This window comes from Capra hircus, chromosome 14, assembly GCF_001704415.2.
Source record: "Capra hircus breed San Clemente chromosome 14, ASM170441v1, whole genome shotgun sequence".
NCBI lineage: Eukaryota > Metazoa > Chordata > Mammalia > Artiodactyla > Bovidae > Capra > Capra hircus.
The window spans coordinates 2,586,181-2,610,243 of NC_030821.1; positions in this window are offsets into that span (position 1 = coordinate 2,586,181).

Consider the following 24,063-nt stretch of genomic DNA (forward strand, 5'->3'; position numbering starts at 1 on the left):
ACTCGATGGACGTGAGTTTCAGCAAGCTCCAGGAGTTGTCTATGGACAGGGAAGTCTGATGTGCTGCAGTCCATGGAGTTGCAAAGAGTAGGACACGACTGAGACTGAATTGAACTGAACTGATGGAAAAAGATAGAAAATTTTCTCTCTGCCAAATGTTAAAGATGACTTTAGCTTTCACTAAAACACTTGGAGACTTCAGTTATCTGAATATACATAGCTAAATTGACAAGATGCAAGGAGCAATGTTTTCAGAAGAATTAGTGTTTTAAAGCTGCACTACATGGCATGACCTTATGGATATTTCATGAGAAATTGATGAGGGCTGCATTTTTTAGCTCTGTTAAATTATGAACATGCACAACCTTTGTCATATAGGTAAAAAGAGCTCTGAAATCTAGGTGTGTGTGATTGATCTCATTTAGGCAAAACATAGAGCTGGAAATAAATTTAGTTGGAAATAAAGAAGTAATTGTAGAAATTCTTCCAAATCTGCTAAGTATGCTTGTTGATTATAGAATTCACAAAAAATAGGTTTAGAAAGTAGGTACTCAATAAGTAAAATTTTTATAGCAAATATTGTTCAAAATAATCTATTTGACTTTATTGGGAGTTTGGATTATTCTCTCACCAAAAATCTATTTTTATGTGAGTTATCTAATGATGACCTTTTCTATTTCCTATTTTCCCTCCTGTCATCTACTATATAAAATGCAGACAATTCTTAAATGAACTTACTAATTATTTTTGTTAGCTTTGAATTATAGTACAAATTACCAATCCATGTGAATCTAGCATCTCACTACCCAGCAACAAATATTTTACCTTTGTGACAAGATATATTCCATTTTCCTGCACAGTTTCCTCTAGCAAAATACTGTGCTGAAGTTAATTTTCACTGTTTAAACAGTACCATGTCCACTACAGCACATTCTACAATAGCTGGCTCAGATGATAAGGAACCTCCCTGAAATGCAGGAGGCCCAGGTTCAATCCCTGCATTGGGAAGATATCCTGGAGAAGGGAATGGCAACCCACTCCAATGTTCTGGTCTGAAGAATTCCATGGATAGAGGAACCCATGGGCTACAGTCCACGGAGTCACAAAGAGTTGGACACAGCTGAGCAACTCACACAAGCAGGACATGGAAGCAATCTAGATGTCCAGTGACAGATGGATGGATACAGAGACTGTGGTGCATACACACACACACACACACACACACACACACACACACACACACAATGGAATGTTACTCAGTTATGAAAGGAGGCATTTGAGTTAGTCCTAATGAGGTGGATGAACCTAAAGCCTATTGTACAGAATGAAGTAAGTCAGAAATAGAAAGATAAATATTCCCTTAATATTCATTGGAAGAGGAGTGGAACAAAAAACAAAATATAGACCAATGGAACAAAATAGAAAGTCCAGAGATAAACCCATGCACCTATGGTAACTTATTTTTGATAGAAGAGACAAACATATAAAATAGGGCAAGGATAGTCTCTTCAATAAGTGGTGTTGGGAAAACTGGACAGCTATTTGTAAAAGAATGAAATTGGAACACTTCCTAACACCATACACAAAGATAAACTCAACATGGATTACAGACCAAAATGTAAGATAAGAAACTATAAAACTCCTAAAAGAAAACATAGACAGAACACTGTATGACATAAATTACAGCAAGATCCTCTATGACCCACCTCCTAGAGTAATGGATATAAAAATAGAAATAAATAAGTGGAATTTAATTAAACTTAAAAGCCTTTGCACAGCAAAGGAAACCGTAAACAAGGTGAAAAGACAATCCTCAGAACGGGAAAAAAAATAATAGCAAATGAAACAAATGATAAAGGATTAATTTCAAGAATATGTAAGCAGCTCAGACAAATCAATGCCAGAAAAATAAACAACCCAATCAAAAATGGGCTAAAGACCTTAACAGACATTTCTCCAAAGAAGACATACAGATGGCTATTAAGCACATGAAAAGATGCTCAACACAGAGCATTCTCAACATAGAGAAATGCAAATTAAAACTGCAATGAGATATCACCTCACACAGGCCTGAAAGGCAATCATCAAAAAATCTACAAACAATAAATGCTGGAGAGGGTGTGGAGAAAAAAGAACTCTCCTGCGCTGTTGGGAGAATGCAGATTGATACAGCCACTATGGAGAACATTACAAGATTCCTTAAAAAAAATAGGAATAAAACCACCATATGACCCAGCAATCCCACCACTAGGCATTCACTCTGAGGAAAGAAACACTGAGAAAGACACATGTAATCCAATGTTCATCACAACTTTATTCACAATAGCTAGGACATGAAAACAACTTAAATGGCCATCAACAGAGACTGGATAAAGAAGCTGTGGTACAGATACACAATGAAATATTACTCAGCCATAAAAAGGAATACATTTGAGTCAGTCCTAATGAGGTTGGATGTACCTAGAGACTATTATACAGAGTGAAGTAAGCCAGAGAGAGAAAAGCAATTACTGTATACTATCAATGCAAAGAAATAGAGGAAAACAACAGAAAGAGAAAGACTAGAGATTTCTTCAAGAAAATTAGAGATACCAAGGGAACATTTCATGCAAAGATGGGCTCAATAAAGGACAGAAATGGTCTGGACCTAACAGAAGTAGAAGACATTAAGAAGAGGTGGCAAGAATACACAGAAGAATGGTATAAAAAAGATCTTCACAACCAAGATAATCACGATGGTGTGATCACTCACCTAGAGCCAGACATCCTGGAATGTGAAGTTAAGTGGGCCTTAGGAAGCATCACTATGAACAAAGCTAGTGCAGGTGATGGAATTCCAGTTGAGCTGTTTCAAATCCTGAAAGATGATGCTGTGAAAGTGCTGTACTCAATATGCCAGCAAGTTTGGAAAACTCAGCAGTGGCCACAGGACTGGAAAAGGTCAGTTTTCATTCCAATTTCAAAGAAAGGCAATGCCAAAGAATGCTCAAACTACCGCACAATTGCACTCATCTCACATGGTAGTAAAGTCATGCTCAAAATTCTCCAAGCCGGGCTTCAGCAGTACATGAACCGTGAACTTCCAGATGTTCAAGCTGGTTTTCGAAAAGGCAGAGGAACCAGAGATCAAATTGCCAACATCTGCTGGATCATGGAAAAAGCAAGAGAGTTCCAGAAAAACATCTATTTCGGCTTTATTGACTATGCCAAAGCCTTTGACTGTGTGGATCACAATAAACTGTGGAAAATTCTGAAAGAGATGGGAATACCAGACCTCCTAACCTGCCTCTTGAGAAACCAATATGCAGGTCAGGAAGCAACAGTTAGAACTGGACACGGAACAACAGACTGGTTCCAAATAGGAAAAGGAGTCCGTCAAGGCTGTATATTGTCACCCTGCTTATTTAACTTCTATGCAGAGTACATCATGAGAATGCTGGGCTGGAAGAAGCACAAGCTGGAATCAAGATTGCCAGGAGAAATATCAATAACCTCAGATATGCAGATGACACCACCCTTATGGCAGAAAGTGAAGAGGAACTCAAAAGCCTCTTGATGAAAGTGAAAGAGGAGAGTGAAAAAGTTGGCTTAAAGCTCAACATTCAGAAAATGGAGATCATGGCATCTGGTCCCATCACTTCATGGGAAATAGATGGGGAAACAGTGGAAACAGTGTCAGACTATTTTTGGGGGCTCCAAAATCTTTGCAGATGGTGACTGCAGCCATGAAATTAAAAGACGCTTACTCCTTGGAAGAAAAGTTATGACCAACCTAGATAGCATATTCAAAAGCAGAGACATTAGTTTGCCAACAAAGTTCCGTCTAGTCAAGGCTATGGTTTTTCCTGTGGTCATGTATGGATGTGAGAGTTGGACTGTGAAGAAGGCTGAGTGCTGAAGAATTGATGCTTTTGAACTGTGGTGTTGGAGAAGACTCTTGAGAGTCCCTTGGACTGCAAGGAGATCCAACCAGCCCATTTTGAAGGAGATCAACCCTGGGATTTCTCTGGAGGGAATGATGCTAAAGCTGAAACTCCAGTACTTTGGCCACCTGACGTGAAGAGTTGACTCATTGGAAAAGACTCTGATGCTGGGAGGGATTGGGGGCAGCAGGAGACGGGGACAACAGAGGATGAGATGGCTGGATGGCATCACTGACTCAATGGATGTGGGTTTGGGTGAACTCCGGGAGTTGAGGATGGATAGGGAGGCCTGGCGTGCTGCACTTCATGGGGCCTCAAAGAGTCAGACACGACTGCACAACTGAACTGGACTGAACTGAACTGAACACATATAATGGAATCTAGAGAGACAGCACTCCTGAACCTATCTGCAGAGCAGCAGTGGAGACACAGACACTGAGCACAGACTTGTGGACACGGTTTGGGGAGAGGAGAGGTATGGAGAGTGTACCATGGAAACATGCATTGCCATGTGTAAAATAGATAGCCAATGGGAATCAGCTGTATGACTGGGGAACTCAAACCAGTGCTCAGTAACTGCCTAGAGAGGTGGAATGGGGAGAGAGTTGGGAGGAGGGATGTTCAAGTGGAAGGGGACATTTGTAAACCTATGGCTGATTCATGTTGATATTTGGTAGTGAATGCAATACTATAAAGCAATTATCCTTCAATTTAAAAAATCAAAAATTTTAAAAATATCTGTTGGAAGAACTCATGCTGAAGCTGAAGCTCCAAAAGTTTGGCCATCTGATGTGAAGGGCTGACTCATTGGAAAAGATGCTGGTGCTAGAAACGATCAAAGGCAAAATGAGAAGAGGCAGCAGAGGATGAGATGTTTAGATAGCATCACTGACTCACAAGACATTGAATCTGAGCAAACTCTGGGTAAGAGTGAAGGACAGGGGAGCTTGGCATGCTGCATTCCATGGGGTAGCAAAGAGCCAGACAAGACTCAGCAAGAGAACAACAAATGTACTCTAGACAGATGGTACTAAGGAACTTATTTGCAGGGCAGTGATGGAGACGACTCTTGAGAGACCCTTGGACTACAAGGAGATCCAACCAGTCCATTCTGAAGGAGATCAGCCCTGGGATTTCTTTGGAAGGAATGATGCTAGAGCTGCAACTCCAGTACTTTGGCCACCTCATGCAAAGAGTTGACTCATTGGAAAAGACTCTGATGCTGGGAGGGATTGGGGGCAGGAGAAGAGGGGGACGACTGAGGATGAGATGGCTGGATGGCATCACTGACTCGATGAATGCGAGTCTGGGTGAACTCCGGGAGTTGGTGATGGACAGGGAGGCCTGGCATGCTGCAATTCATGGGGTCGCAAAGAGTCGGACACAACTGAGCGACTGAACTGAACTGATGGAGACACAGGCATAGAGAATAAACCTGTGCACACAGTGAGGGAAGGAGAGAGAGAAACTGAGAGAGCAGCATGGAAAGATATACATTATATATAATAACACAGCTGGTGGGGATTTGCTGTGTACACAGGGAGCTTAACTGAGGGCTCTGTGACAACTGAGAGGGATGGGATGGGGTGGGAGATGGGAGGGAGGTTCAAGAAGGAGGGGACTCGTGTATACCCATGGGTGATTCAAGCTGACACATGACAGAAAACAGCACAATATTGCAAAGCAATTATTCTCCAATTTAAAACATGTAGAAAGAAATTAAAAGCAGACCTCTCTTGCCCCTCCATGTGGTATTTCAATAAATTAAAATTTGATAAAAAATATAAATAAAATATGCTTAGAGTGAATTAGTGAAGAAAGTTGAGGTCTCTAATGGCAATATAGACGGGAGACTAATGATGTCAGGGTGTTACTTAATCTTATGGGAAAAGTAAAGTTTCATGCATTTTTGTTAAATCTGAAAAAATATTTTAAATGTCCATAAACATAATTGTATTACAATTATGAAGAGCTGACTCAACTAAAAACTCCCTGATGCTGGGAAAGACGGAAGAAAATCAGAGAAGGGGGCAGCAGAGGATGAGAAGTTTGGATAGCATCACCGACTCAATGGAGTGAATTTGAGCAAACTCTGGGAGACAGTGAAGGACAGGGAGCCTGGTATGCTGCAGTCATGGGGTCGCAAAAAGTTGTACATAACTTAGTCACTGAACAGTAACAAAAGCTTTCATCTCACTTTTTACTTTGAGAAAGGCTTAGAATTTGTCTTACTTTTAATGTAATACTTTCATTCTTTTTTGTTTTATTAAAGATCAGTTGAAGTTAAATTGGTATAGTATAATAGAATAGGATGTTGGTTTTATAAGAAAGAAATTCTAAATTTAAAAATGAAATATTCTTTGAATGTTAGCAATTTTTTAGTAATATTTTGGAAATGTGACTAAAAATATTCAGGTATCATTTAGAATATTGTAAATAAAGACTGGGAGTCATAAATAACTCTTCCTGTTACTTTCTGCTGATAATTTCTTAAAGTGCACATAATGCTGACACAACTAGGGCTACAATAAGAGACCCATAAGGTTATCTGCGTGTGCATGTTGTGCTGGAAACATACAATAATTTAAACATTAATCTCAGACAAAGCAAAGGAAATAATCATTCATTTTTGACAAAGTTTGAAGGAGAAATTTAAAAATCCATATATATATATATACTAAAAATTAAAAATAAATGATTATCTTCATTAACCTTTGCCTGTTTCATACTAAATAAAACATTTTGATTTTTTTCCAAAGAATATTTGAGATGCCAATGGTGACTTATTGAATAACTTCTACCTACCTTGTTGCTGTTCAGTCATTCAGTCGTGTCCTGGCTCTTTGCAACCCCTATTTGCACATCAGGCTTCCCTGTCCTTCACCGTCTCCCAGAGTTTTGTCAAATTCGTGTTCACTGAGCCGATGATTGCACCCAACCATTTTGTTCTCTGTCGTGCCCTTCTCCTACCTTAGATCTTTCCCAGCATGAGTCTCTTCCACCTACCTAGCATCAGATTTCAAAGCATAATAAACTAAATTACTTAATCCAAGAAATCATATTTACTATCCCTTATTTCTTTCTCAATTCAATTCAGTTCAGTTGCTCACTTGTGCCTGACTCTTTGAGATCCCATGGACTGCAGCATGCCAGGCTTCCCTGTCCATTGCCAAATCCCAGAGTTTACTCAAACTCATGTCCACTGAGTTGGTGATGCCACCCAGCCATCTCATCCTCTGTCTTCCCCTTTTTTTCCCACCTTTAATCTTCCCTAGCATCAGGTTCTTTTCCAGTGAGTCAGTTCTTTGCATCGGTGGCCAAAGCATTGGAGTTTCAGCTTCAATATCAGTCCTTCCAATGAACACCCAGGACTGATCTCTTTTAGGATGGACTGGTTGGATCTCCTTGCAGTCCAAGGGACTCTCAAGAGTCTTCTCCAATACCACAGTTCAAAAGCATCAATTCTTTGGTGCTCAGCCTTCTTTATAGTCCAACTCTCACATCCATAAATGACCACTGGAAAAACCATAGCCTTGACTATATGGACCTTTGTTGGCAAAGTAATGTCTGCTTTTTAACATGCTGCCTAAGTTGGTCATAACCTTTCTCCCAAGGAGCAAGCATCTTAAATAAAATAAATAAACATCCTCAGCACAAGAAGCATAAAAGATAAACATTGTGAAATTAGAGAAGTTTAGTATTAATCCGCCTATTGAATGGTTATACCCTCACTCCACATGCTTCCTAACTTCCAAATGACAACTATCATGCATGTATCACAAGGAAGGAGACTGACGTTGCTTTTCCTTTTTCTGTAGAATCTGAAGAGAATATTTCTATTTTCAATTCCCTAATGAAAAGGCTGACTCATCACTCAACAATTTTTTAGTAGCAGATCTAAATGATTTGAGGCTAACACACAAAGCACTTCCAATCTTATTTTTATTTTTTTTGCTTAAAAAAAATCAGTTTTACTGAGTTATAGTTGACAAATAAAACTGTAAGATTTTTAACATGTACATTGTGTTCATTTAATATACGTTACACTGTGAAAGAATTACTCTCCTATAGCTAATGAACACATCCATCAGTGCATTGGTCTATTTATTTATTTATACATTTTTGATAATATTTACATTTTATTTTCAGAAAATTTCAATTAACATTAAAGTAGCCAGATACAAAATCAACAACAAAAGTCAGTTGAATTTCTATCTGCTAATAATGAATTTCCAGAGACATTGAGAAAACAAACTCACTTAAACTACATTTAAAAAAGATAAAATAACAAGCATAATTTTAGTTAGATAGGGGAAAGACATGAACACTGAAAGCTATAAGACGTTGATGGAATAAACTGAAGAGAGCACAAATCAAGGGAAGGATTTTCCACACTTCTGTCCTTTATCATGCACATCCTTGTATAAAATATTATTTTAATACCTCCAATTTTCTTGAAGATATCTTTGGTCTGTCCCATTCTATTGTTTTTCTCTATTTCTTTGCTTTGCTCATTGGAGAAGGCCTTCTTATTTTTCATCACTTTTCTCTGAAACTCTGCATTCAGCTGGATACATCTTTTCTTTTCTCCTTTGCTTTTAGCTTCTCTCCTTTCCTCAGATGTTTGTAAAGCCTCTTCAGACAACCACATTGCCTTTTTGCAATGCTTTTTCTTTGGGATGGTTTTGGTCACTGCCTCCTGTACAATGTTATGAACTTCTGCCCATAGATCTTCAGGCACTCTATCTATTAGATTTAATCCCTTGAATCTGTTTATCACTTCCACTGAATAATCTAAGGAATTTAAATCATATCTGAATTGCCTAGTGGTTTCCCCCACTTTCTTTAGATAAAGTCTGAATTTTGCTATAGGGGACTGATAATCTGAGTTAGTCATCTCTGGTTCTTGTTTTTGCTACTGTATAGAGCTTCTTCGTCTTTGGTTGCAAAGAATACCATCAGCCTGATTTTGGTCTTGACTATTTGGTGATGTCCGTATGTAAAGTTCGGCTTCCCTGGTGGCTCAGATGGTAAAGCGTCTGCCTGCAATGTGGGAGCCTAGGGTTCGATCCCTGGGTTGGGAAGATCCCCTGGAGAAGAAAATGGCAACCCACTCTAGTATTCTTGCCTGGAGAATTCCATGGATAGAGGAGCCTGGCAGGCTACAGTCCATGGGGTCACAAAGAGTTGGGCATGACTGAACGACTTCACTTTTTCACTGTATGTGGAGTCATCTCTCTTGTTGTTGGAAAAGGGTGTTTGCTATGACCAGTGCTTCCGCTTGGCAAAACTCTGTTAATCTGCTTCATTTGTTACTCCAAGGCCAGACTTGCCTGTTACTCCAAATATATCTTGACTTCCTTGTTTTGCATTCCAATCCCCTAAGATGGAAAAGATGTGCGTGTGTGTGTGTGTGTGTGTGTGTGTGTGTTAGTTCTAGAAGGTGTGGTAGGTCTTCCTAGAATTGGTCACCTTCACTTCGTTGACATCTGTGATTGTGGCATAGACTTGGATTACTGTGATGTTGAACGCTTTGCCTTGGAAACAAAATGAGATCATCCTGTCATTTTTGAGTTTGCATGCAAATACTACATTCTGGACTCTCTTGTTGACTCTGAGGGCTACTCCATTTCTTCTTAGGGGTTCTTGCCTACAGTAGCATATAGAGTGGTCATCTGAATTAAATTCACCCATTCCCACCCATTTTAGTTCACTGGTTCCTAAAATGCCGATGTTCACTCTTGCCATCCCCTGCTGGACCACACTCAATTTACCTTGATTCGTGGACCTGACACTCCAGGTTCCCAAGCAATACTGTTCTTTACAGCATCACGCTCTACCTTCACCACCAGACGCATCCGCAGCTGAGCACTGTTTCTGCTTTGCCCAGCCACTTCAGTGTTTTTGGAGCTAGTCGTAATTGCCCTCTGCTCCTCCCCAGTAGCATATTGGACACCTTCCAATCCGGCGGACTCATCTTTCACTGCCGTATCTTTTGCCTTTTTATGCTGTTCACAGGGATCTGTGGACCATGTGCTGTTAGAACTCTTCACAACGGCCTGTCTGGCGTTGCTCACAGCTTCATTGCATTGTGCAAGCCACTTTGCCATGGCAAGGCAGTGATCCATGAAGCAGGAAATTAAAATACTTTGATCCACATGTGGAAGTTCATAGAATGTAAGATGAAATTCTGTTAAACAAAAGAACAAAATATTAAAAAATTGAAGTAATTGAAAAAAAAAAAAGATAGCACAGGTCTCAACGTATCAATGGAATCCAGAAGGAAATAGAGAAATGTATTAATCATTCTAAGTAAAAAATATTTTCAAATAAGATTTCTATTGCTTGCAAGATTATCAGCCAAATGTAGTAGCATGTCACACTTACTTTAAAACCTCAGAAAATTCTTTGAAATTATGTTCCTCCAAACATGAATAAATAAGAGAGAGAGAACACGAAATCCACATCACAAATCTCATTTTAAACAAAAGGAAAGGAAATTTCTATAATCTTGATCATTATCAACAGTATGGCAGGTCTAAAGAGCAAAAAATATGAAATAAAACAGGACATCCTAGGGCTCCAGAAGAGGTTGCAAAAATGTTCAAATATCATTCATACTTCATTAGGTTATCAATTAACAGTTATCTCATCAATATTGAGATGACTTAGCAAGAGGAATATATATATTAAAAAAAGGAAAAAACTAATGGCTAACTCCAGTTAAAATAACAGCTTTAAAAAGAAAATATAACCATATAAAATTATTTGAGTCTGTATTAAGTTATTCTTATATGCAGAGTACATCATGAGAACTGCTGGACTGGAAGAAACACAAGCTGGAATAAAGACTGCCGGGAGAAATATCAATAACCTCAGATATGCAGATGACACCACCCTTATGGCAAAAAGTGAAGAGGAACTAAAAAGCCTCTTGATGAAAGTGAAAGAGGAGAGCGAAAAAGTTGGCTTAAAGCTCAACATTCAGAAAACGAAGATCATGGATCCAGTCCCATCACTTCATGGGAAATAGATGGGGAAACAGTGGAAACAGTGTCAGACTTTATCTTTCGGGAGCTCCAAAATCACTGCAGATGGTGACTGCAGCCATGAAATTAAAAGACGTTTACTTCTTGGAAGGAAAGTTATGACCAACCTAGATAGCATATTGAAAAGCAGAGACATTACTTTGCCAACTGAGGTCTGTCTAGTCAAGGCTATGGTTTTTCCTGTGGTCATGTATGGATGTGAGAGTTGGACTGTGAAGAAGGCTGAGCACTGAAGAACTGATGCTTTTGAACTGTGGTGTTGGAGAAGACTCTTGAGAGTCCCTTGGACTGCAAGGAGATCCAACCAGTTCATTCTGAAGGAGATCAGCCCTGGGATTTCTTTGGAAGGAATGATGCTGAAGCTAAAGCTCCAGTACTGTGGCCACCTCATGTGAAGAGTTGACTCATTGGAAAAGACTCTGATGCTGGGAGGGATTGGGGGCAGGAGGAGAAAGGGACGACCGAGGATGAGATGGCTGGATGGCATCACCGACTCGATGGACGTGAATCTGAGTGAACTCCGGGAGATGGTGATGGACAGGGAGGCCTGGTGTGCTGCGATTCATGGGGTTGCAGAGAGTCAGACACGACTGAGCGACTGAACTGAACTGAACTGAATAGCTAAAATACTAAATATGAATTTAAGCAAATATTTATGAGGAAGATGAATGAAGAAAAAATGTGGGCTTGCAAGTGAGCTTAAATCTTCATCTCTGATACATGAAGTCACTAAAAAGTTTAAACGCAAAGAATTAGGAGATATAAGAATATTATTGTTTTCCACACGTTTTCAACATAACTTTCAAAACACACACGAACATGTGCATGCCTTACTGTTGACAGTGGTTTCCTCTGGGAAGGGAGAAAGATTGAAAAAATGATGAAAGAGGAACTTTTATTATTGTTATTTTTGTTTGTGGTATCATAGTGTTTTCAGCACTTTAGAACTGTTTGAACAACTTGTATGTTGTAATTTAACAAAAATCAAAATTAGCGCAATGAAATTTAAAGAATGGTCTGTTGTTTCCAAAAACAATAAATGAAAGAATGTAAGTAAATTAAATAACTTAATACATAAGCTGCCTGGAAATTATAGCAGTGAGTTTAACTTTTTCCATTAATTAGCAAAATGCCCTAAACACTTGGTGTTTCGTTAATTATCTTCACCGAATTATTGTACCAGTTTGACATTCCTTAGGCACTACTCTGCTTCAAGGACTCTTCTCACTGCTAGTTGGTAAATTCTCTCAGAATGTAAATTGACTTTAATATTAATCTAACTAAAATATAATTAGAGAGTTGACCCTGGAGCACTATCATCAACCTTTTGCATAAGAACCTATAATTTTATGGGTATTCTATATTCTTAATAAGGATTTTTAAAAACATGTAATTTTACTCATTTTATTTGAGCTGGTGTTGTTTTTAATAATTTATTGTCTTTTTAATGACATAATTAATATTACATGATGTTCATCTCTGGCAAGCTCCAAATAATTTGTATTAAAATGCTTAAAAATATTGTGGTAGAAACAAAATTAGCACAAAGAATAAATGTCATAAAATGTAATTTAAAAGTAATAATATATTTACCTTTAAATAATCTATAGGAAAATAGAATATACAGTGCCAAAAATGTTTTTCAAAATGGCATGAAGCAACAGATTAATATGAGTAATTAGAAAGTGTTTATTGGCAAATTCACAAAACTTAGAAATTAGTATAATAACGAACCAATGGTCATAAGTGTATTCAAAGCACTCACAGCTGTAAGAAGTTATATTTCGGCAACAAATGCATCCTATCAAGGCAGTCACATGATGGACGGCAAACTCATGAACACGCATTTGGAAGAGTCACCTGCACGTTGTCAAATGCGCTCCGATCCCTGTCTTTCGGTCCTGCCCTTCTCCCCGCTCCTCCCCTTCCTCTCGGCGTTTTGCCCTTCTCCCTTTACTCTCTGCCTTCCTTCTTTCCTCCGCCTTTTGTTCCGTCCTGCCTTTCTCCTTGCTTTCTTCATTTTTTCTCTTTGACAGCAGAAAGACTGGTATTTCATAAGTATTAAGGTGAATATATAAGACTACAGATGATCAGTCCAGTTTCCTATATCCACCTAATTAGCATTCCATTTAAAATTTACATTCATATTGGGTATAAATAGTCTAAAAACAACAACTAAAAGTTAGAGATCGACAAGCTGAATAAAACTGAACTCTCTGGGAGGGGAAGGAGGGGACATGGGGGTGCCTCTGGCCAATTCTTGTTGATGTATGACAGAAAACCACAAAATTCTATAAAGAAATTATCCTTCAATTAGAAAAATAAATTTAAAATAAAACAAATGAAACCTCTTATATACACAGCCTATAAGAAATCTACTTTCAATAAAGCAAAAAATACATTAAATCTACAAGGATGGTAAAATATATGTGAGATAACATATGTGAGATAAAACATATGTGAGATTATTCAAAAGAAAGCTTGATTAATTCTGAGTGTAAGAAATGATCTGCCTAGGGATAAGTTTTTTATCCATTATCCTTCTTCACAGATACTTTTTTCTTCTAACTCTTTTTCTTCAAGCGGAGTAAACTAGTTATAAAAGAAATGAGAATGTGTACAGATAGCATTTCTTCCATATCCTAAATCAGATTGGTTATATCTGTCTTTAAACTTACTCTTCTTTAAACAAACCATAAGTTGTTGTTGTTCAGTCCCTCAGTTGTGTCTGACTCTTTGCAACCCCATGGACTGCAGCACGCCAGGCTTCCCTGTCCTTCACCATCTCCTGGAGTTTTCTCAAAATTATGTCCATTGAGTCGATGATGCCATCCAACCATCTCACCTTTGACCATCACTTTCTCCTGCCTTCAATCTTTGACACCATCAGGGTCTTTTCCAATGAGTCAGCTCATCTTATCAGGTGGCTAAATTAATGGAGCTTTAGGTTCAGCATCAGTATTTCCAATGAGTATTCAGGACTGATTTCCTTTAGGATTTACTGCTTTGATCTCCTTACTGTTCAAGACACTCAAGAGTCTTCTCTAACATCACAGTTCAAAAAGCATTGATTCTTTCTTTTATAAAGCTTTCTTTATGGTCCAACTCTCACATCCATACATGACTACTGGAAAAACCATAGACTTGACTATCTGGACCTTGCAGGCAAAATAATGTCTCTGCTTTTTAAAATGCTGTCTAGGTTTGTCATTGCTTTTCTTCCAAGGAGCAATCGTCTTTAAATTTCATGGCTGCAGTTGCAATCCACAGTGATATTGGAGCCCAAGAAAATAAAGTCTGTCACTGTTTCCACTGTTTCCTCATCTATTTGACATGAAGTGGTGGGACTGGATGCCATGATCTTAGTTTTCTGAATGCTGAGTTTTAAACCAACTTTTTCACTCTCCTTTATCAAGAGGCTCTTTAGTTCTTCTTCGATTTCTGCCATAAGGGTGGTGTCATCTGCATATCTGAGGTTATGATATTTCTCCCCTCAATCTTGACTCTAGCTTGTGCTTCATCCAGCCGAGTATTTAGCATGATGTACTCTGCATATAAGTTAAATAAGCAGGGTGACAATACACAGCTTTGATGTACTCCTTTCCCCATTTGGAACCAGTCCATCGTTCCATGTCTGGTTCTAGCTGTTGCTTCTTGATCTGCATACAGGTTTCTCAGGAGGCAGATAGGGTGGTCTGGTATTCCTATCTCTTTCAGAATTTTCCACAGTTTGTTGTGATATACTTATTTGAGAAGTCAAACTAAAAAATAATGTAGATGATTTAACAAAACTAATTAGGCAAAGAAAGACACAATGCAGTCATTGTGTGATTAAGCTCTCCATCTAAAGAGACATGATTTTGGCAGCCAGTTGCTCTTCAGACAAATTTGCTATGGAAAGGTTGCAAAAAAAACCCACACGCCTGATAGTGCCAGGCTAGACAGAGAAGGAATCACATATTTCTTTGTCCTCTCTCATTTTCTATTGCTTGGGGTACACCCTGAGTGGGAACTATCTCCGCCACTCTTCATGTTGTTTGTCCATGAAGTTATATCTCAAAACCTGCTGGGTATTTGTTTTTACTGTGGCTCAGACAGTAAAGAAACTGCTTGCAATGCATGAGATCCAGATTTGGTTTCGGGGTTGGGAAGATCCCCTAGAGAAGAGCATGGCAACCCACTCCAGTATTCTTGCCTGGAGAACGCCATGGACAGAGGAGCCTGGTGGGCTACAGTCCTTGGGATCACAGAGTTGGACATGACTGAGCAACCAGCACTCTCACAGAAGTAAAGACAACCCTCTATGAGGAAGATGTGAGCTGAGATAAAGAAGGATGTAGTGGATGGAGGCTGATAAGCAGCACAAAATTCATAAATGTCTCAACTTTACACTTTTTTATTTCCGCCCCATCACTCCTTACTTCCAAAATTTAATACCACAGTTTTTTCTAAGAAAGGGAGTTCATTAAATGCAATATTTATTATATCTATGAACAAACATCTTATTGGAATTAATGTACTTGACATTTATACTTCTCAAAACACCATCTTAATTCTAAATGGAAATGAACAATAAATCAAATAAACTTTTGAGTAAGTAAATACAATATTATGTGTAGAAATGATGAAGAAAGAGTGAGAGAAATATACCATGACATTTTATCCCATTTGAAGGAGGTGGGTTTTTACTTTTGTTGTTGTTGAACATATCATCATGTTTCCTCCTTATTTTCAATACTACATTTTAAATGCATTGAAGAATTTTAATGTCACTAAAATAGACTAGTTTTCTTCTGAGCAGGCCACTTAGCCACTTGATTTTTTTTTTTCTATTGAGAAATTTGTGTGGTTGCATATTTATCTTGGTAAATAGGTGACTAACATAAAGAAAAGGGGAAACCTGGTGTTGGAATGAACATTTAACATTCTCTCCATGTGTAACATGTTAAGTGTTGGCTGGGTTTCTGCACAGTAAATATGAAAAAAAGAGTATATATTCTTCTTTGATGTTCAGCCAAAAATGTCAAAGGAATGATATTTTTATTTACTCATGTAGTTGATTCTAAGCACTAGAATTTTAAAATTATGATATAAAGGAGAGAAGACAGACCCAGGATTTTGTACACTCAGGATGGGCAGTAGTATAAGCACCTGTAAAGTGAAAGAAGAGGAGAGATTAAATGTGAAATATGTTGATCATTTTTATTTGAATAATTTTCAAAATTCAGTTTGTTAAAATTTTAGAGATAAAAGTTTTGCTCTATATGGCAATTTAAGACTCTCATAGGACAGGATGGTAAATACAGTCAATAGTTGAGCCGGGTAAAACCAAGCAAAATAAATTGGACAGGTGGTATTCTTCATATTTCTACATAATTTTCATTGACACTGATTTCATTATCAACTTGAACAAGAATTTGGTGAATAAATATTTTCCCTTCTGAAATTTTTTCCAGCATTGATAACCTTACTTTGACTTACTATTCGAAGCCATCCTAGAGACTGAATCATTCTTAACAAATATCTTAAAGTGATTTATAAAATCTTTATAAAATTGAAAATAAATATTGGTGTGTGTTTTTGAAAAATGTAATAGTAGTTCTAAACTGTTTAACACTTGGCCCTCTCATAGCGTGCTATACAAACATGCCATTAATATCCTACCACTCTCAATTCCTTGAACATGTTATTGATAAAGCAACAAAATTCCTAAGTCTGTCAATGTTTTTCAATAAGATAATGCAACACCTAAGCAATAACATAAAAGGAAAGGTAATAGAGTGTGTCATGTATACTTCAGGACGTTTGAGTTCTTACAGAGAGCAAACGCAAATGCTTTGAAAAATCAGTTTAAGAGAAATTGAATAAATTCTTGTCTTTTTTTCCTTCTCATGGGAAAGGTGATTTTGTGTTGTCTAAGTTGAAACCTTGTGTGTGAAAACTCTCTGACTACTGCCTCTCGATTTTTTAACCAGTTAGTTAAAAACCTCTTCAAAACTACTGCCGGCAGATCATCCAGATTCCTCTGCTTCTCAGCACGCTCACTGCCCGCGTCCCACCATCTTTCACCGCGATTCCCTCAGGAGCTTCTTTTGCTCACCTTCTGGTATCCAGCATTGTCCCCACAGCATTCAATTCCGTGCATTACTGAAGTAGGCGCGGCCCAAGTTTTTGACTTGAAGATCCTTTTAAAGGCTTAAAATTCACTGCAGGACAATTTTATTTATTATTCTTATTTTTTAATTTGGGAGGATGTGCAAATGGAATTGCAAGAAAATACACAGAAGGGTACGGGCGCAGCAAGCCTCAGTCGACTTACATTTCGATGAGAGTCTATGTGTCCCGAATCAAACCTAACTCTACGAAGCTTCCTGTGTGTCTTGAGCAATTGTGAATGAGCGAGACCTATTGTCACTTATGTACCTGTAACGGGTGCCCAACATTTCAAAACATATATGGCACCCATTTAAAAATAGAGCACAGACATCTAGCAGAACATAAGAGTTAAGCTGAGTGGAGAGAAATTTAGACTTCCAGGATAACGGAAGCGTTAAGTTTTATATTTTTATGATAGAGACAAGTAATCAGGATTCAATAATACTATAATAATAACCAGTGTAAATCAAGCAATGATCAGATAAATTATCAAAATTCATATAAAGTATGTTTCTAACTTCAGGATTAAGTGAAATATTATGCAATACTGCAATGAAAAGTGTTTTATGGTAATATAACATTTAAAATATATTCTAATTTGTTTTTATGTATTTGCTTCACAGAGCATTTTGAAATAATTCATTTATAAATAAAAAAGTGAAATTTCTAAAATGACTTATCAAAAATCAATTGAAATAAATAAATAAATGAATAAAACCAAAAAGAAATCAATTGAAATGCTTGAAATTCCAAATAAAGTAAGAAATTCAAGTAAGCAGTTTATACATTCCGGCAAACTGAAAGAACCACCCTCCTAGGCAATGATTACAGCTGATTACATTTAGGCTTTCACTATTAAGAAAACTGACCGCTATGCCTTACAATTCATATGCCTCTATAGAAAAGGGGAGCTTTTCCAGGTAATGAATAGATAGAGACAACTATTCAAGATTTGAAATGGTAGAGTTTAGAGGCCATTATTTATTTATTGAGAGCAAGAAGTGATGGAAAAAAAATGAAGATACACAAGTAGTTGTGCATAAGACATACCCATAGAAAACAGGAATTCACTCAGTTGCTTTTAAAATATTATTAATGAATACTATTTTTATATGTTTTAAGTTTATGCAAAATTGAGTGGATAATACAGAGAGATCCAATACATTTTCTCTGCTTTTCTTACGGTTTTCTCTATTTGGAACATCTTGAATTAGCAGGGCACATTAGCTAAAACTGATAAGCCAATATTGACATCTTACCATTAACTAAAGTTCATCATTCATATTAAATTTATCTATTTTATATAGCTTTATGGGTTTTAACAAATACAAATGTCATATATTTATCATTGAAATGTCACCCAAAATAGCTTCATTGCCCTAGAAATAAAAAGTGCGACACCTCTTCATCCCTGTTCGCTTCCTCACTAGCCCCTGGAAACCCCGCTCATTTTACTGTCTTCTGAAGTTTTGCCTATTTCAGGATGTCATACGGTTGGAATGATATGGGTGGAATCATAAAGTATGATGTAAAGAAAGTATAGAAAGCCCCTATGCCTATGAATTATAAGCAATATTAAAAAGTCATAGTTACTATGACTTCCCACATAACCCCCCCAGACGTGCAAAATCTCTCCCATTATTAACATCTCCCATTGGAGTGGTACTTTGTTATACCTGATGAATTTACCTTGAAAGTGAAAGTGAAGTCGCTCAGTCGTGTCCGACTCTTTGTGACCCCGTGGACTGTAGCCCACCAGGCTCCTCTGTCCATGGGATTCTCCAGGCAAGAATACTGGAGTGGGTTACCATTTCCTTCTCCAGGGGATCTTCCCGACCCAGGGATCGAACCCAGGTCTCCTGCATTGCAGGCAGACACTTTAACCTCTGAGCCACCAGGGAATTTACCTTAGCACCTTCTAATCATTTACAGATTATCATTACAGTTCACTTTTCAGATTGTTCAGTTCAGTCGCTCAGTGGTGTCCGACTTTCTGCGACCCCATGAATCGCAGCACGCCAGGCCTCCCTGTCCATCACCATCTCCTGGAGTTCACTCAGACTCACGTTCATCGAGTCCGTGATGCCATCCAGCCATCTCATCCTCGGTCTTCCCCTTCTCCTCCTGCCCCCAATCCCTCCCAGCATCAGACTCTTCCAATGAGTCAACTCTTCGCATGAGGTGGCCAAAGTACTGGAGTTTCAGCTTTAGCATCATTCCTTCCAAAGAAATCCCTGGGCTGATCTCCTTCAGAATGGACTGGTTGGATCTCCTTGCAGTCCAAGGGACTCTCAAGAGTCTTCTCCAACACCACAGTTCAAAAGCATCAATTCTTTGGCGCTCAGCCTTCTTCACAGTCCAACTCTCACATCCATACATGACCACAGGAAAAACCATAGCCTTGACTAGACGGACCTTAGTCAGCAAAGTAATGTCTCTGCTTTTGAATATACTATCTAGGTTGGTCATAACTTTTCTTCTAAGGAGTAAGCATCTTTTAATTTCATGGCTGCAATCACCATCTGCAGTGATTTTGGAGCCCCAAAAAATAAAGTCTGACACTGTTTCCACTGTTTCCCCATCTATTTCTCATGAAGTGATGGGACCGGATGCCATGATCTTTGTTTTCTGAATGTTGAGCTTTAAGCCAACTTTTTCATTCTCCTCTTTCACTTTCATCAAGAGGCTTTTTAGTTTCTCTTCACTTTCTGCCATAAGGGTGGTGTCATCTGCATGTCTGAGGTTATTGATATTTCTCCTGGCAATCTTGATTCCAGCTTGTGCTTCTTCCAGTCCAGCGTTTCTCATGATGTACTCTGCATAGAAGTTAAATAAGCAGGGTGACAATATACAGCCTTGATGCACTCCTTTTCCTATTTGGAACCAGTCTGTTCCATGTCCAGTTCTAACTGTTGCTTCCTGACCTGCATACAGATTTCTCAAGAGGCAGGTCAGGTGGTCTGGTATTCCCATCTCTTTCAGAATTTTCCACAGTTTATTGTGATCCACACAGTCAAACGCTTTGGCATAGTCAATAAAGCAGAAATAGATGTTTTTCTGGAACTCTCTTGCTTTTTCCATGATCCAGCGGATGTTGGCAATTTGATCTCTGGTCCCTCTGCCTTTTCTAAAACCATATTGTGTATATGAATTTGGACAAGCATATAATGATAAGTGGGAAAGAATGAATTATGTATTGGATCACTTGTTGAATATTTGAATATACAATTTTGATACCACTGGAAGTAGAAAAATATATTATTCACCCATTTTAAATTTCTATGTGATTGATGCAAGAAAGCAACAGAGTACATTCATATTTAGCAATTGATATGAAAACAGTGCACTATCTCCATGAAAGTATATCATATTTTGTTATAGTTTTGAAGTCATTAAAATTAAAATTTCAAATGAATAGATTAAAACTGTAGAATCATATATCAAAAGAAAATTATGCCTTTCATAAGAGCATAGAATGTTCAATACATTTTTTAAATTTTTAATTGGAGGATAATTGCTTCACAAAACTGTGTTGGTTTCTGCCGTACATCAGCATGAATCAGTCAGAGGTGCATGTATCTGCCATCCCTTTTGAAACTCCTGCCCTCCTCCCACACCAGCCCTACGCCTCTAGGCTGTCAGCACCTGATGTGAGCTCCCTGAGCCATGCAACGCATTACCACTGGCTGTCCATCTTACGCGTGGTCCTTTACACGGTTCCATGCTGTTCTCTCAGTTCATCCTACCCTCTCCTTCCCTCACTGCGTCCACACGTCAATGGAAAAATTTCCCAAAAATATTTTATTAAAAAAGCAAACTTCCTTTATAGCAATCATAAATTATATTTAAGATGTTATTCATCTAATAAATAGCTCAACTATATGTTTAAAATTTTAAAACATTAAATGATACTATATAATTTTGCTATTAGTAATAAGTAAGTCCTATATTGGATGAATTGAAAATGGGATGTAGATATGGAACTTACAATCACAAAACCTTAAGATCTATTGTAATAGATTATAAGCATCTTTAGGGCACTAATGATGGCTTGTTCCTTGTTGCAGGCTTCAAAGTTAGTTTGCGTGCCAAGTTGCTTTAGTCGCCTCTGACCCCTTGCGGCCCCATCTACTGTAGCCTGCCAGGCTCCTCTGTCCTTGGGGGTTCTCCAGGCAAGGACACTGGAGTGGGCTGCCATGGATGGAAACTGCATCTCTTAGGTGACCTGCATTGGCAGGCAGGTTCCTTACCACTGGTGCCACCTGGGAAGCACATCATAGTAGGTTCACAGTAAAGATTTATTTTAGGAAGATTAATTAAATACTGAAGGAATTATAACATGATAAATGAGGAAATTAACTATTTACTCAGATAAAACCCTAAATCTAGAATGTCTAGTCCTTTAGAGTTAAATATTCGAGACCCCACAGCTTCCTAATTATCTGGGTTCTTTTTTCTCACTGATATCACCGTAATTAGAGAATGATGCTTCATTGGACATAGAAAAAGTGCGAGAGGACACAGTGATTCAGTAAAAAAAAAAAGGCATAGGGGTTCATATCTGTTAAGTCTTTATGCAAAACAAAAGTGTTATCTGTTTAAAATGTAAAGGAACTGTGGTTTTCCTGGTGGCTCAGTGGATAAGAATCCGCCTGCCAAGGCAGGAGACACAGGTTTGATCCCTGATCAGGGAGGATCCAACATGCCGGGGAGCAACTAAGCCTGCTAACCGTAATTACCGAGTCCGCGGTCTGGAACCTGGGAGACACAGCTTCTGTGCCCCGGTGCTCTAGAGCCCGTGGTCCACAGGAGAGGCCTCCAGGACGAGAAGCCCCTGCCCTGCAGAGCAGAGCCGCCCCGGCTCACCGCTCGCGGCAGCTAGAGGGTGCTTGAGTGCTCTCGGTGCAGAATGGATGGGCTTCACAGAAACTCACCCGGGTGGACCCCAGAGGGCTTTTACTGAAATAAAACATCCTAAGGCTATGTTGACAGTGAGCCTAGGAATAATGTGCCAATATCTGCACTTTAGCAAAAATCCATCAAGTGTATCAAGGGCTTCCTATGAATATGGGCTTAAACAAGTGCTATTTTATAGATATGCATAAACCACAACAAAAGAAGGTTGTGCATGAGTCCAGTTTTGTTTTAGCTCATGTTAATTTAGATGTTTGATATTACTTCTGATATGGATCGATCGGGACGCTTGGCATGTGCTCTCTGATAATAAGTGCAATTGCAAAATTGAGTCTTCAATTTATCTTAAATTGAACATTTACAGAAATGAGACCTCTGAAGGCTTCCTTATTTAATATTTTCATAGGCCAGATTATCAATCCTGTAACTTTGCAAAATATACATATTTTTGTGTGAATGTCTGATAGTGTTGTCTCTAAAAATATGTAGGAAAAAGAATGAGTAAACTTTAATGCATAAGCTTTTAATATTCATACTCAAGAAGATCTCAAAGTTTTTTGGATTAACTCATAGATTACTAACAGCAATATTCTCTTAGCTCGATGTAAAATTGCCTGTGTTTAATACTGATTCTCACATGCATCTGATTTCTTTTGTTATGACTGAATTTACACCAAACTGGTAAAAGAACAATGCTCTTTGCTATTTCCAACTCTTTCAGATGTATTGAAGACATACATGACCTTAAGCAAATATAAACTCCTGGATTATTTTATAAGGAAAAACAAGTAATGCACCATAGACACACAATTTTTTCTTGTTACACTAATCTTACAGAAAACAATTTGTCTAGGAAGATAGAGTTCAGTTGTGCACAATTATTTTTTTTAAGGGGTTCCAGTCAATACCTAAGAAGAAGCAATTTACTAGGTTGTGTCTTGAGGCACTGTAATTCACCACACATGGGTGAATATTCTGCTTTGGGAAGGTAGCTACTCATGGCAAGATCAAATCTATCCAGGTCTAGTTTGCAATGACAACGTAACTTTTATAAGCACAACAATTGCAGTGTAGAGTCCACTTTTCTTATGTAGCTGTGTTTTACTCTCTTAAAAGGTTAGTCTGCTTTTTAGCATCTTTCAAATTGATTTTCTCTGTGTAACAGTATAACCTTAACAATGTGATATAGCTAAAAAAAGAATCACTGAAGCGTTTTGTGCAAGTAGGCATGTGATTTCTATCATATTAATTAAGCTTTCTCTTGACTCTACGAGACTATAATGATAACCATTTTCATACGTCAAAAAACAGTAGTGTTTCATTCAAGATATATTCATTGAAGGACTGATTAATATTATTCTTGCTATTTGATCAGGAAATGTTGCATATGTTACATCATTTAATCTTCTAAATAACATTATCAGTATTGGTTCTTTCCGTATCAATAAACTAATATTAGCATATTGTCATTTTAAGGTCCTTTAGTTATTAAAGAGCAGAATCTGGATTCAAAACATTCTCTATAAATTTAGAGTACAGAATATTTCTTTGAATTTAGATGTAAATTCTATTTACATTTCTCATTTCTTTTTATCATGCCAGCCAATATTGAACTTACATATAGGCTTCCCAGATGGCACCAGTAGGAAAGAACGTGCCTGCAGGAGACGTAAGAGACATGGGTTAGATCCCAGGGTCAGGAAGATCCCCTGGAGGAGGGCACGACAACCCATTCAAGTATTCTTGCCTGGAGAATCCCCATGGACAGAGGTGGGCTATGGTCCATAGGATTGCAAAGAGTCAGACACGGCTAACGCAGCTGAGCACGTATGCCCATATTGATACAATAGATCTGACCCATACTAGGTGTTCACTGACAGTTTAATAACAAAGGGCATATACCTCAGTTTTGGAATTAGTTGAGGCTCTAGAGTCAAGGCTATGGTTTTTCCTGTGTTTGTGTATGGATGTGAGAGTGGGACTGTGAAGAAGGCTGAGCGCCGAAGTATTGATGCTTTTGA